Source organism: Erigeron canadensis, chromosome 2 (assembly GCF_010389155.1).
Source record: "Erigeron canadensis isolate Cc75 chromosome 2, C_canadensis_v1, whole genome shotgun sequence".
Classification (NCBI taxonomy): Eukaryota; Viridiplantae; Streptophyta; class Magnoliopsida; order Asterales; family Asteraceae; genus Erigeron; species Erigeron canadensis.
Genome location: NC_057762.1, coordinates 24,883,772 through 24,899,958, shown reverse-complemented (window position 1 = coordinate 24,899,958; position 16,187 = coordinate 24,883,772).

Below are 16,187 nucleotides of genomic sequence, written 5' to 3'. Positions count from 1 at the left end.
TCACAAGGCCACAATTAAATTTAAATTCTTGACTTATCAATATTTTACCTATATTATATCCAACTAACCAAATTATAAATTGTCTGATCTTTTCAATTATGGTCTAAAGAATGTAATAATTTGTATAACATTAAGAATGTAATAAAGTTTCAGAATGCAACTAATATATAAAATTACAAACAAAAAACGTTAACAATATTGTAAATCGTAGTTGAATGCAATTGGAGTCAGTAATTACATCATTTTTAGAGCATTTTATAAATAGTTAAAGCCTTCGTCTGTATAAATGTGTTTAAGAATAATATAGGATACTCCGTAAAACTGTAAAAGCTAAAACATGCATATGTTGAATGAAAAAATAAAACAAAATTATAAATACAACTATTAAGTGAGTGTTTATGTGAAAGAGATTTTTGTAGGCATGGTTGAATGTTCATCTAAGATAAAGTAGGTAAACTAGTCAAGAGTAATTGCTCAAAAAATAGAATATGGTTTTGGACTCGGATCCCTCAAACAACACAATATCATCCTACTGGTTATTAAATGGTAGTGGTGGTGATTCCATCAAAGAGTCAAATAAAATGTGTAGCCAGTCTATAAAATCTTTGGTGCCTGGTTGGATATAAGCAATGCGCAAAAGGAATCTACTGATCTAAACATAGACATTTTTCACAACTTATTATCTATCATGCACCGAAACTCCAAACAGGTAGCCGTATCCGTTTTAGAAACTCCATGGAAACGAGTCCGTGTACGAAACAAAAGTGACACGTTTCCTCGATATTTTCTGTTCCAAAACCGATTGCCATCGTGCAATTGTACATATCCCCAAATCCAAACAGACTATATTATATATATTTGATCAACACTAGATTTTTTCTATTTCAAAACTAATTATTAAACACCAAACATTCGATGAGTGATCACTAATCAAGCATAGATTATAGTATTATACAACTATGCATATACAATTATACATAACCTTTGAAGTCTCAAGTCTCTCTATAAAAAATCGATATATTTTAAATTTGTATATTTTTTTTTTTATTGCGGTACCTGTATCTTGCATTTTTTTAGTTTGTCGTTTCACGTTCCCGTACCCCTTTTCCATACTCGTTGCATCTCATTCATGATGTCAATGCATTCATTACCTTACAAAAGTGATAACCTTTTTAACATCGGACAGTCAGTTGTCTAAACCAGATCTCTCTTCCTCATATTTGAGTTCGCTACCAAGGATATGATAAAACCACCTAGTCTTTCTTACACCAGTGAGAATTATTAGGGATCAAACTTATACTTGCAATAATTTGAATCAGGCTTTTCATATTTTTGGATGACATTAGAATTTCATTAAAGAAAATAATGCTAGTAAAAACTAACCGATACAAGGATAAAGATACACGATCCATTCTAGAAACTAGAGACTCGAATTCTAAATACGACTATAAAAGAGACAACATAAAATAACTCTAACTACTAGAATAAAAAAGGTTATCATAATCAAACGTAAGAAAACTGACCCCCCATGAACTAATCCAATCACTCGTTGCACGATGCCGCAAATACAAAGGGACGTAATAGTCATCCATGCTTTTCAAACTCCTAGATGGTGTGAATACCGAATCCTCTTGTGACGGTTTTGTCTATTGCTCGCTTCTTTAAAACATAGTCCACAAGAATACTTTCATTTTCTTTACCAGATGTTCTCCAAGTCTTGAAATCCATATGAAAATAATCTATTCACGTATGTAATTCAGTAATTGTGCAATAGAGAACGAACCTTGAATTTCCCCACCAGGATAACTATAATTTTCAAATGTTTTCATTCCAAACGTTTTCAGAATCTAACTTGATAAGTCCAGCATAGTCAAGCCACGAAAACCAAGACTCTGTCGGGTTCCTAATTTCCATAGCATGTGTAGAAATAGAATTACGATCGGTGGAAGTAATGGAACCTGTCTTAGTCTCTTTAACAGAATTTGAAGACTGGGTCGTAGTAGTCTCTGTGACAACAAAACTTAAAGAAAGAACCAATGCTAAATTATCTGAAATGTGTGTGGGATCAGAAGAGTGAGTTATTTCTTTTTCTTTCTCAGAGATGGATGCCATCGGGGCATACTCATATTTGGGCTTAGGGGGATCTATAGAAATTTGAATCTTCTTGGTATGTCTTCTTATCCTCTTTGACACCTGAAATCCATCATCTTTTGCCCCATTAGAGCCAATCTCATCTGGCTTATGTGCATTAGCTTCCAATTCATCTATAGTTTTAGGTCTTACACTGCAATCATCAAAATTATGCCCAAATATTTTGCAATGCAAACACCTAGGCTTCTAATTAATCATTGACCCAATGGGCATTGTCTATAAACTTATTTTTCAATACGCGCGATTCTTTATCTTTACAATCAAAATATTGTGACTATGTTAACAGGATTAACTTTTAATTAATGTTAAAAACATCAAAACTTTCTTCTAAGTATGTTTAAGTTTATGTGCATGAAAACTTTGAGGGACCATTTCTGCACTTCTTGAAAGATGGTTAATGCTGAAAGATCAAGAATTAAAGAGAGGGACAAATTCTGAAGTTTATGGAAGATAAGGGTCATTTATGAAGATAATCAAAGTTCATCGGTATATATACATAGATATACTCAAATTAGGGTTGATTATTCAAACAAAAAACCCCTATTTTATAACACCTTCCTCAATCTTAAAAAGCAAAACTCTATATGAATTAGTGTACAACTTTGAACCAAATTTGAATCATTTAAGAGTGTTTGGATGTTTATGTTTTGCTACCAAGTTAAATGTTTCTGATAAGTTTGAACCTAAATATGATAAATGTGTCTTAGTTGGTTATTCTAATTCTCAAAAAGGTTACAAGTTGTTTAGTCTTGAGTCTAAAACTTACATTTTTTCAAGAGATGTCAAATTTTATGAAAGTATTTTTCCTTATACTATGAATAATAAAGATGTTTTGAATTCTGTTACAAGTTCTACAAATCATCTTGATTTCTTTGACAACTTGATATATCTAATTCATATAAGAGTAATGCATATCCAATGTCCTATGATGAAGAGGAAGACAAGGTGGGTGATCATAATGTTGGCAGTAAGCCATAGTTTGTCTTTGGCAGTTTTGATGATGACACTAGTGATAAGTCATCACTTGGCAGCACTTCTAGAGCTACCAGTGATCAATCTTCACAAAGCGATCCAAATAATACTACCAGACAAACTGGTGAGCATGCTACCACATTAATAGAAATGAATATTAACAATTCTGTGGACAATTTGGTGGGCAATGATGATGATCAAAGTCTTAAAAGGTCTACAAGACATAAAACTCTTTTTACTAGATTAAAAGATTTTGAATTAACAGGAAAAATTAAGTATAGTTTAAATAAAGTTGTTAACTATGCTAATTTAAGTAATAACGCTTATGCTTTTATTTCAAACTTAAATAAAAGTATGAAACCTTCCTCTTATTTTGAAGCTTCAAAAGATAAAAACTGGATTGATGCTATGAACTTAGAAATGGAAGCATTGAATAGGAACGGAATTTGGCTTTTGACTAATTTACCTCCTGGTAGAGAACTAATAGGTTGTAAATGAATTTATAAGATTAAATATAAAGCTTCTGGTGAAATTGAAAGATATAAGGCAAGATTGGTTGCTAAAGGTTTTAGTTAAAAGGTATGTGTTGCTTTTGATGAGAACTTTTCACCAGTTATGAAAATGGTTACTATTAGGACCTTGTTAAATGTTATAGTGTCAAAACATTGGCCTTTATTTCAATTCGATGTTAATAATACATTCTTATATGCTGATCTATTTGAAGATGTGTATATGCAATTACCTCGGGGTATTTTGATAAGAATGATAATAGAGTTTGCAAGCTTGTTAAATCTCTATAGGGACTTAAACAAGCACCTAGACAACGGAATGCAAAACTGTCAAATGTTTTAATTGAATATGGTTTTTGTCAAAGCAAATGTGATTATTCTCTGTCTACAAAATCTTCTAATAACAGTTTTGTTGCATTACTTGTTTATGTAGATGACATTGTGATTACAGGAAGTAATATTGATGAAATAAATAATGTTAAGAGTTTTCTAAACTCAAAGTTTAAAATCAAAGATTTAGGTAAACTAAAGTATTTTCTTGGAATTGAGGTTTTGGAAACTGAACTTGGTTTGTGTCTATCTCAAAGAAAATATTGTTTAGAGCTTTTGAAAGATTTTGGATTATTGGGATGTAAACCTACCGCTACTCCCTTAGAAATCAATTTGACTATTAAACATTTAAACCAGAAAGTTCAAAGTCTAAACCTCTTGAGAATAATTCTGTTTCTCAGAACTTATTGGTAAGCTTATTTATCTTACTTTCACAAGGTCAGGTATTAGTTATGCAGTTCAATGTTTAAGTTAGTTTATGCATGCTCCTCTTGTTGAGCATTTTCAGTTTGGTCTTAGAAATTGAGGTATTTAAAAAAGGCTCTAGGTAAAGGTTTGCATATCAAATCTTGTAAGACACTTCCGCTTAAAGCTTTTGTGGATTCTGATTGGGCTAGATGTTTAAAAACCAGAAAATCTGTAACTGGTTGCACTGTCTTCCTAGGTGATACTATTATTTCTTGGAAAATAAGAAACAAACTACTATTGCTAAGTCCTCTGCTAAAGCAGAATATATGGCTTTAGCAGCTGTAACTTGTGAAATTATGTGGCTTTTGAACTTGCTAAAAGATTTTGGCTTTAATACTGGTATGCTTCCTATTACAGTAAAGAGTGATAGTAAATCCGCTATGCAAATAGCTGCAAATCTTGTATTTAATGAGAGAACCAAACATTTTGAAATTAATCTTCATTTTGTTAGAGAAAAATAACTGCAGGAGTTATTGAAACTGTTAAAGTTGATTCTAAATATAACATAAGAGATTTGTTCACTAAATGCTTAAGTTCAAAGCAACATATATATATCTATGCAATCAATTAGGTTTGATTCATTTGTTTCAGGGATAATTTTGAGGGGATGTTAAAGACATCAAAATTATCTTCTAAGTATGTTTAAGTTTATGTGCAAGAAAACTTTGAGGGACCAACCCTGCACTTCTTGAAAGATGGTTAATGCTGAAAGATCAAGAATTAAAAAGAGGGACGAATTCTAAAGTTTATGGAAGATAAGGGTCATTTATGAAGATAATAAAAATTCATCGGTATATATACATAGATATACTGAAATTAGGGTTGATTATTCAAAAAAAACTCTATTTTATATCTTTTTCTTTCTCGCTATATATATATATAATATATATATATAATTTTATCATATCGATATATATATATATATATATATATATATATATATATATATTTCCGTGTATTGATCATCTTTTGGATGAATATAATCTAATATTCTATAATAATAAACTCTTAATTTCTATTCAATAATAGTTTTCTTCTATCTGTTTTGTAATAATCTCTTTATTCAAGAGATTTAGATTCTGGATTTGTGAATTCTTACAACTAATGTGTAGTATCCTCAACATTATTATTCTTAGAGAATTCCATAGGATCAACCGTTTTAAATGTACGTTAATTGTTTTGCTAATATAACAGCAGAGTCATGAAATCGAAGTAATACGTTAAGTAAATGCATATGTAGAGGTTAAGTATTGTAAAACAAGTGTTAAAGTAAAACAAATAGGACAAGATCTTGACCCTTAAATTATGTTTAAAATGATGCACGAAGATTCACAAAGCAATTGATGTACGACGATTTTCATGAGTCACGGTGATTTTCGGTGATGTGAAACCTATTATTTTATTTGTTTTAAATTTCTACTTAAAACCTGCATATGTATGTTGTGATATGTGTCAATATTTAATTTTTAAACATGTAGGATAAAAATGATAACAATTTAGCATACCTGAGTCTTGTTGCTAAAAAAGGTTTATAATTTACGTTAGTGAAGTGGTGAAATTTTACAACCAAAAGTAGATGTTTTCCGAAGGTATATAAATAAGTTTTAGGTAATATAAAATTAAAATACGAATTAAAATGAAACAAATAAAAATAATAGGTTTATGTTCACTGAAAATCATTGTAAATCATGAAAATCATCGTGACTTGTGTCTTGTAAATTTTCGTGCATTAATTTTTAATATAAACTAAGATCAAGAACTTGTTCTGTTTTATTATTTTAGTAACTTATTTTACAATAATAATCAACGACCGTATATAAATAATCAAATTATTTGACTACCGAAAAATGTAAAATAAATTTGCAGCACAAAGAAAAAGAATTAAAGTAAATTAAATATAAAGAGTTAATAGATGCAAATTGCAAAATTAAAATTAATATGAAATAGTTGAGGTGGGCTTTTAAGCCTCAACGTCTACAGAAACGATTAGGCAACAAAGAGCATGCATAGTAATTGATGATTTAATCGAAGCAAAAAGAGGCAAAGTGTGAATGCGAAGGAGACAAAAGATACTCTGATCATTCCATTATTAACATCAACTCAATGTTGGTGCAAATTTTCTCATTCGTTTCTATATATTTCTTTTTTTCTTTGTTATCTTCTACATCAATTAGATATACAATAGTTATTGTATTTTTATGATTTTTAGAGTAATCTTACATCATCAAAGTAATTAATGAAATACAAGTATATATACAAAATGCATAAAGCTATCATAATATAGTAATTGTTTCTTTTGTAAAGTTTTCAAAGCATTATGTAAATCACGGATTCGTATATATGACACCAAATGTTTTATATGCGAATGAAATTTTAAACGGGATTACTTGTATTTTAAAATATTACCGTACATTGTCGATTTTCTATACTGGTTTAAAGACTAATTGTTCACTTATTGTAAAATGGATAACATGATCCACAACACTTATTACAAACATATATATTTATCATCTATGTTAATAGATCACGTTGAATACTGGTAAATCAAATTCTTATATCTTTGATGATCCACAATACAGCTTGTTAAGTTATATATTTTACTAATCTTGATTGGATAAATAATATTAAAGTAAATTGAGCATGAAATTAATATACTTTGTGGAAAATGATATATCCTTTTAAAATATTATATTTAATAATCCTCTAAGAATGAGATTAAAAAAAAGCTCTGTGGATTTTATTTATCATGCAATCAAGTTGTTTTGAAAATTATTAGATTAATCTTTAAAAGCGTATATATATACATAATATATATATATATATATATATATATATATATTATTTCCCATACCTTTTAAATTGTATATATATATGTCAATGTGCAGTTAGTAAAATATGAAAGCATGACTTTGCTTATCCACTTTTTCCTTTTCTAAAAGTTGCCATGAAATTTAAAAAGCAAATTAATCATGTTATTATGCAAGTTGTTGAGTGATGTGATTGCAACTGGTTTTATCTTTATATTAAATTACTTGGGTCGTTGTTTGTTTGTTTTGTTTCATGTAAATTTCAATTATTATGTTTTGAAGTTGTTCAGTTGATCATGATCAAGTTCAACTTTTGACCATGTATGCATCATGCGAAAACATTCAGAAGTGTTTCTATGTTGAAAGCATATTCGTAAGATAGAATTGAGAACAAAGAAAAATGTATATAACTAGCGCGGTGCCCGCACAATGCACCGACGATGGCGGATGTGATGACGGCGACAGATGGTGATGGTGATGGTGGCGGTGGCGTAAAATGATGTAGATAGTTGATGTAAAAATGTATGATTTAAAGGTGTAGTAAAAATATATTTTGTCATATAAGGGATTGATGATGTAATATAATAGGGTAATTATCAATCCTCTTAAGTTATTAGCCTAAAAATCCTTCTAAATAATAGGATGATGACATGTGGAAAATCAGGGAGTAAAATTAGGAAAGAGAACTAGTAGAATACACATGTCACATTTATATAGTTTTAAAAGAATTTAGGCTAATGTTTAAGATGATTAATCATTTTTCAATATAATATTAGGGAAAAATGAATATGCTTCTAGTAGCATGTATGATATATACTTTAGAAGCACATATGTTATCCCCATAATATTAATGGTTGATGGTGATTTAGATTATTAAGGATAATTTAGTCGATTCGCGTGTCTCATTTTTATTAACTTTCAAAAATAGAGGCTATATATTTTATATAGTAAGTATAGATGTTAGTTCTTAATAATTAGTTTTTTACAAGTTGGCAATTAAATGTTGATGTCTCGATTTGAAACCGGAACTCAGAAGTATCCCACCTCAAATGTTTAGTTCCCTCCCCTTGTATAGGAATGGCAATTGGTCGAATTCGATCGGGACGGGTAGTGTCAAACCCGAACCCGATAAGGAATACACTATCTACACCTGACCCGATACCCATCAGGGATAAAATTATGCCCAAGACCCAAAACCCGACTTGATAAGGTTAGCTAGTTTCCAAGAATAATTACCAAAACTTGTATGATTTGAGGAAAAATATTACCTAATCTTTATGCTTTGAGAAAGTGATGTACAAGTTATAAAATATAGATACAAAATTAGTTGATGATGTGTGAAATCAAGTTTAAAAATTAAAAACAAGTAATACCCTAAAAGTGACTACTACACACTCTCGGGCAGTGGACCCGTTCGTATATAGTATAGCTAAAAGGTAAGTCCGAGGTCGTTCGCAGGGATTGAGGTTGAAATAATTGTTTGCTAAAGTAGTTTTAGAAAAAGGATGGAACCGTAGCCGAATTGCTACCCAACTTTGACAATTTGAAATTAAAGAAATTGAAATGACAAAACGGTTAAAAGTAAAGGAATTTCAGACAATATATAAAAGATCATCCACTTCAAATCCACTTGACTTCTGCTATGATTTCATACGTTTAAGAACAAATTCTTTAGAGTTAACAAGATAATCGTGAAAGGATAAAAATGCTGTCACACCCCGACTAAGGCGGAAAACTCGGGATGCGACGCATAGTACACGCGTCATGGATATTACATAGGAAGACTAAATGAATCCACAAATATAGATAGTCTTATCATAGATTATCACAAACATTTAACATAAATCCAAGCACAAATAAAACATAATCCAACTCCCACGCAGGGGATCAAAGGTTAGGCATAATGCCATACTAATACAAAGAGAACATAAGATGAAATAGCAGCAACAAGGAATCCTAGAGTTCAAAGTCTGCTATAAAGGCTCCATGCTACTCTCCTCAGCCACCTCTAACCTGTGCACATGAAAGGATACTTAAAAGCGTCAACACAATGGTTGGTGAGTTCGTAGAGTTGTAGTCTAGGTTGTCAGGTTAACATGATGCATTTCATGTATAATCAAAGAGGCCACGTCACAATATTTCCATAATCACAAGGTTGCCAATGTCTCAAGGTCGTCATAACCACAAGGTTGCCATGGACTTATCAAGTTTAGTCAGGACTTACGGTTCAACAACCAGCCGATGCATTTAGTTTAGTCAGGACTTACGGTTCAACAACCAGCCGATGCATTTAGTTTAGTCAGGACTTACGGTTCAACAACCAGTCGTGCTCTAGAACATATATCCAATGCATCTAAATGTATCCATAATGTGAATTAACAAGTATCCATGTCATGAAATCATATACGTATCCAAATCACGTTACCAAAATGTATCCACAACATGTTATCAAAATGTATCTAAAATATGTTAACAATCGTGTAGTCAAACTAGGTTATCAATCGTGCAGTCAAAATAGGTTGTCACAATATCATATCAAATAAATACAGTTTTACCTGAAAACATTTTGTATCCTTTCAGCCCCGAGAAAACACGTAAAAAGGGGACTACGAAGCTCACCTGAAAGCTAGCAACAAGACTAAGCTATGCAAGATATCAGGAAGCAAGTAACCGGCACGCAACAATCTATTTCAAATTATCAGAATTAAGTATGTGTTCATTACGTAAACGTGCTCATAACGTGCCGCCAAGCGTTGACTATGTTGTCCAAAAGCTTACTAGTTAGTCTTTGACCAAATTTTACAAGTTTGACCAATGTTGACCAAATTACGAGTTTGACTAAATTGACCAAATCGACTAAAGTTGACCAAAGTTGACTAAACCGAGGTAGTAATCGAAGTCCGAGGTCTCATTTGAATATTGAGGTCTCAAATTGAATTTGGGGTCTTATTTCACTAAAAGACAAAACTAAAATTAAGAGGCTAGATTTAAGAGGTTAAATTTGAGAAGCTAGTAAATCTGGGGTAGTATTTCCAAATACGAGGTTACATTTGAAATACGAGGTCACAAACTGAAATACGAGGTCACATTTGAAATACGAGGTCGTAATTGGAAATACGAGATCACAAACTGACAGGGTCGCAAACTCGGTTGTTCTTCCCCAAAACTCATTCTAGAAAACCCTAATTGTTTCTTCGATCTGGAAGGTGTTTTTAACATCAGATTGTACTTTTAGACTCCCTAATATGATGGGAAAACAATCCTAAAGTCGGAAACTCGAAAAACGGACTTAAACCCGAAAACCCATTTGAACAAAGTTTATAAAAAGTGTACAAAAATCCTTATATCTCAAGATTTTGTTAACGAAATCACACGAAACTTTGATAAAAGCTGTAGTATATGATTCTAAACGTTTTGGACGTAAAAAGTTTGATACTTGGCGGGTGTAGTGTGTGTATTAAAAGAAAAACCGAAAAATACAAAAAAAAAAACATAAAAAGGGTTTTGATTCTTACATCAAATCTACCCAAAATAGATGTTTGTGATGATGCTTAGAAGGTTGAAAAACAGTTTTTGACACTAAATCTAAACAAAAGTAAGGTTGGATTTCATTAAAGCTTGTTGTTTATGGGGTAGTAATGATGAGGTAGTAAAGATGGGGTAGTAAAGGAATATGTGGTAGCAAAAGTGTGTGTGTGTGTGTTTTTGTTAGGAGGCTAAGGTGGTGGAAAGTGAGAATATGTGGAGAATGAGAGTATTTATAGGTAGGGTTAAATAATAAGGTTTCCATACAAGGCCTTAATACTAGGCCGTCACGAATACGAGGCTAGTCACCAAAAATACGATACCGACCCAAATACGAGGCTAATCTTCAAATACAAGGCTACGCTTAAATTATGATGTCGACTTAAAATACGAGGTTGAGTCCAAAATTACAAGGTCGTATTTACTGAAAGATTTATTTTGACTTAAAATCTTAAATGGTCAACTCACGGGTGTTACAAATGCTCACGTGGTACCACCAACCGCTCACAAATCACCCAAACACCTAAGTTGCTAGTTTAATTACCCAAGCCGGTACCACCAATGCCTAGAAAATCTCCCCAACAATTAGTTTGCTTGATTATCCAATTACCAATTATGCCCATGTGAATGAAAACGTGGTACCACCAACCGTTTCTAAATACGTTTACCAATTAATTCCTATTATAGATTTGACATTCACCGCCATAGCATGAACCGCTAACAACCGACCATAGACAATTGAATTGAAACGATAAACGTATTCACCTAGTACCATTAACGATGAACACATAAACCATCAACATCAAAAGAATAAATCGCAAGGAATTAATTGATAAAGATCACGATACAACGATAATTGAATCAACTCTTGAATTAAAATATTGCAATCATATCATTTGTCAAGTTTCATCAAAGTGGATGATTAGAAATCTAGCCACTCATGCTAAATTGAAAATAAATAGCGACATAGAAATAGAACATATTGTACCAATAATTGGTGAATTAAAATTGCAAGACAGAAAATTAGATACGATCTAGATGGGTGTTCTTGAATCTTCAATGAATCCAATGATGAAATCTGAGCTGATCCTTGAAAGAATTCGCGGTAAAACAACTCCTAGAAAGAAAACTTGATGACTTGGGAAATAGGGTTTATTTTTCTATTTATACTCTCCCCCAAAATCTGATGAAAAAAGGCTGAAGCCCTAAGTCCCCCGTGCACTCACTGCGGCGCAGTGAATAATCTCTGAAATTTTTCTCATCCTAGATCAATGACTGCGGCGCAGTGGGGCAACATCCTTCCCATTGCGGCTCAGTCATAAGTTTCTGAAATCTTCGATCCTTTCTCATTAACAGCTCTTGAACACTCGGATCAACATCCTGGCCTAAAATTGTTAGAAAATGCACCTACTGGATGCGCAACCTGCTAAGAACCTGAAAGCACTAACAAACACCATAAACGCGCCAAATGTATACAAAATTGACTCAAAACACATACGAAAAAGGTCAATAATGATGTGGGCGATCTATATAAATTGGTCACATCAGTTGATATATTAGTGTTGATCGAATATAAATTTAAAAGTAATCACTTATAAGTATATAAATATAGGTATTGATATCTGTTGGGTCAAGTCGGGTCAAGATATTAGATATGCCACATTCCCTGTGCCGAACGGATTCGAGGGCGGGTATTCTTATCGTTTATCGGGCTTCCTTGTTGAGTCGGGTTTTTTTTGCGATCCCTGCCCTTGTATTACTAGTCTAGACCAACGACTGGTTAGCGTATATTCTATGATGTACATGGAAGATTGAGTTCCAGACCCATTTTTCCTGGTCTTTCCATAAGCCACATTGTGGTGCTTCTTAAACTTACTAGTTATCATTAAAGAACAACTCATAGCATTGAAATAATTAAATTGATATTAGGCTATGAAGTCATAATATTTATTTAAAAAAATGTTAAATGAAAATTTTAGGTTTCACTTAACGTAAAAAAGTTAATTATACTTTTCATATCAAAAGTCCACCTTTAAATTTTATATTAATTGTACAACTATTTAATACACCTTAACGAAAATCTTTAAGGTTCATTTAGAAAAACTCTACTTAATAAAATAGAAAATCCGGAGAAAATTGTTGCTCAAATATTCCTAACAACATGAAAATATGGCATATGGTATCATTGGATGGGATTACAATTAGAAAAACGAATTTAATTACACGTATTATTAAAAGAAGCTAGATTTTCTTTTTTAAATAACTAGCTAATAAGCCGGTTCAACCCGGGCTTATTAATAAAAGTTTTGTGATATTAAGTTACCTCGATATCTAAGAACTATGAGATATTAGAACTAGTTTTTTTAAAAGACCATGTATAATCTGTTAGAGTTTTCAAAAGAAAATTAGAACTAGTTTTTTTTTTTATAGAAAAGGATATCATAAATAACAAAAATGAAATAAATTTAAAGAAGGAAAGTTTAGTATCATGAGTAAATTAAATAAAAAAAAAGGAAAAAATAAATTAGATAATTACATATTAATTTGGTTTATGTTAAAAAAAAGACATAAATCATAAATCAAATAGAAAATATTTTAAACTTTAAATATGATGATGTCATAAATTAAAAAGGTAAAAAAGATAAAGTTGATATAAATAAATGTAATAATGACAAGTAAGCATTATTTAAAAAATAATGATGTCATAAAAATCTTATTTTATTTATATAAGAGATGAGCATGGTAACCACGCAATGAGGCGACAGTGGTGAGGAAGGCGATCTAGTGGTGTCAGTGATGATACTATTGGTGGTGGTAGTGGCGGTGTCAAGTTGAAAGGACTGGACTCGATAAACCGAAAATACAAGATTTTCTTTTTTTATATATCCCACTGCGCCGCAATGGGTCGAGAACTCCCCGCTGCGCCGCAGTGGGAATCCTCAGAACATAATGGGAAAAAGCCCCACTGCGCCGCAGTGGGTTTGACATTCCCCCACTGCGCCGCAGTGGGAGGAACTGAAAACAAAGACGAGGAAAACCACTGTGCCGCAGTGGGCAGAACCACCCCACTGCGCCGCAGTGGGCTACCTGATCAGCAAACCAAAACCATTTTAACACATAAACCAAATGGCAACCTTCCCATATCAACATGAACTTCATACAACACCTTCCTAAGATTTTCAAGACACATAAAGCCACATTTTAAACAAATTCACATCATCAACATGTTCACAAATCATGGATACCCTCAAACGGGTCATTTACCCATTTTGACACCGTTTCGACCAAAAATTGCAACTTCACAACTGATTGAAATCTTTACACCTGATCATAGACACAAGTTTAATAAAAGTATGACCATCAACAAACAATGTACCAAAAGTCAAAAGGTGTAGGACTTCTAAGTATCTACCAAAAAATCGTCATTCATCCGCAAATGACCTAATTACCTTCAGGAACTTGCTAAATCCAACTTCGGGCTCAAATCAACTCTTTTCAATCCACAATTCTAGTTCCTTCTTCCGGAACTACCTATAAAAGGGTAAACAACTAAAATATAAGCAAAGGCTTAGTGAACATGCTTGCATACATTTATGAATACGAAAGAAGGCAAGTGCAAAGACTTTCACATGTAACCTATGACACCGTCGTGTCACATTTACATACTCACTTTGCACACTAACAAATACATATATGGATCCATATAAGCTAAACAACATAATCATGATCATCTATCGGGGTTCTTAGGCCACCGAAGGTTCTTAGGCCTCAATCGATCAACTATCTGGGTTCTTAGGCCCCGGAGGTTCTTAGGCCTCATAAACTATGCCCCACATGGGCTAAACGCCAAATCAATTATCATGCTTGGAACATTCACATCTCATGGTATTGACCCAACGTATACACAAAGGTATGCAAGTGTACTCACCTTCTTCGCAACAAAGACAACAAAGCTAAACAACAATGCTCAACAAGCTCAACCTATGATCATATCATAAAATGCATAAGCTTTCACTCACAATTTGACTAGCTTAACCTAGTCATACACAATTACTAGACTTTTCTAAACCCAAAACCCAACTCATTTGTCATTGAGTTACTTTCATTCATACAATAACACTAGATAACTCATTCTACCATTTTCATCATTATTTCAATAACTAGAAAAACTCATCTTTTCTCATTAACCCAAATTATCACAAGAACTTATCAATTTCATAATCAAACACATTATATAACTCAATGACAACTAATTAACTAAGAAATTGGGGAAAAATTAACCACAATCCAATTTCTAGTAAAACCCCAAATTTGGGTTCCTTCATGAACCCTAATTTCAAAAGAAAAGATAAAGCTAAATTGGGGAAATTCCTTACCTCAACAAAGGAGACAATTGCTTAGGGTTTTCAATACACAATTTCTTCCCCTTTTTCCTCTTAAATTTCGGCCACCTCCACCACAAATCCACAAACCCTAACTTTTAATCTTGTTTGATAAGAGTTGTTAATGATGATTATTATTTTGATTTCTACCTTGGGCTTGGAAGATTAACTTGATTTAGTGAAAGCAAGAAGAATGCATGAAGTGAAGAAAAAGAAGAAGAAGAAGAAGAATGAGTGAAGTGGGAGATGACTCAAAAGAAAAAGAGGGTTGGCACTCTTTGGAGATGCCACGTCCCATTTGACTTTCTTGGTATTAAAATACCCGCTAACCGCTAAAGTTCCAACTAAATTAACCCCATATCCAAAAATAAAATACTAGAAAATTAATTTAATGTTAAAACTATAAAAAGGGGTTAATTTCTTTTACCTTAAAAATCTTGGGATGTTACACAAGTGGTATATGTTGATTTAATTGGGATAGTTAAAATTTTTAGAACATAAGGGCTTAAAAAGTTAATTATTAAAATAAAGATTTAGAGTGTAAATTAGTTCACTAAGGGCGAATATGGTATTTTAGAAAAACTCTTTCCATAGTCAGTGTTTATTAAGGGTAATTTAGTAATTTCTTATGTAACTATTGTGTAACTATTTTTAAAAATGGAGGATGTTATAATTTTTATAAAGGAGTGTAAATAGTACGTAAGTTAAACATATTAAGTTATCGTTATAACTTATACTATAATTAATAGTTATAAATAAGAGTATAAGACATGTTGAAATCTGATTATACTATTATTTTACAAAATATTTTGTGTCAAAAGTTATTAGTAGGATATGTATGTTAATTATATCTTTTGTAACGGTATAAAGTTAAATGTAAATATTGCTTGCTAATTTTTTTGATATTAGAGAAACTTATTGACATGCTAAATTTTATATAATGTCGTAATTTAACAAAAATATATAAAAGATGTTGAAAGAATGAAAATTGGTGATGTTGTCATTTTTACAATCTTTTATTTTTTTAAATATTTTAGGCACCA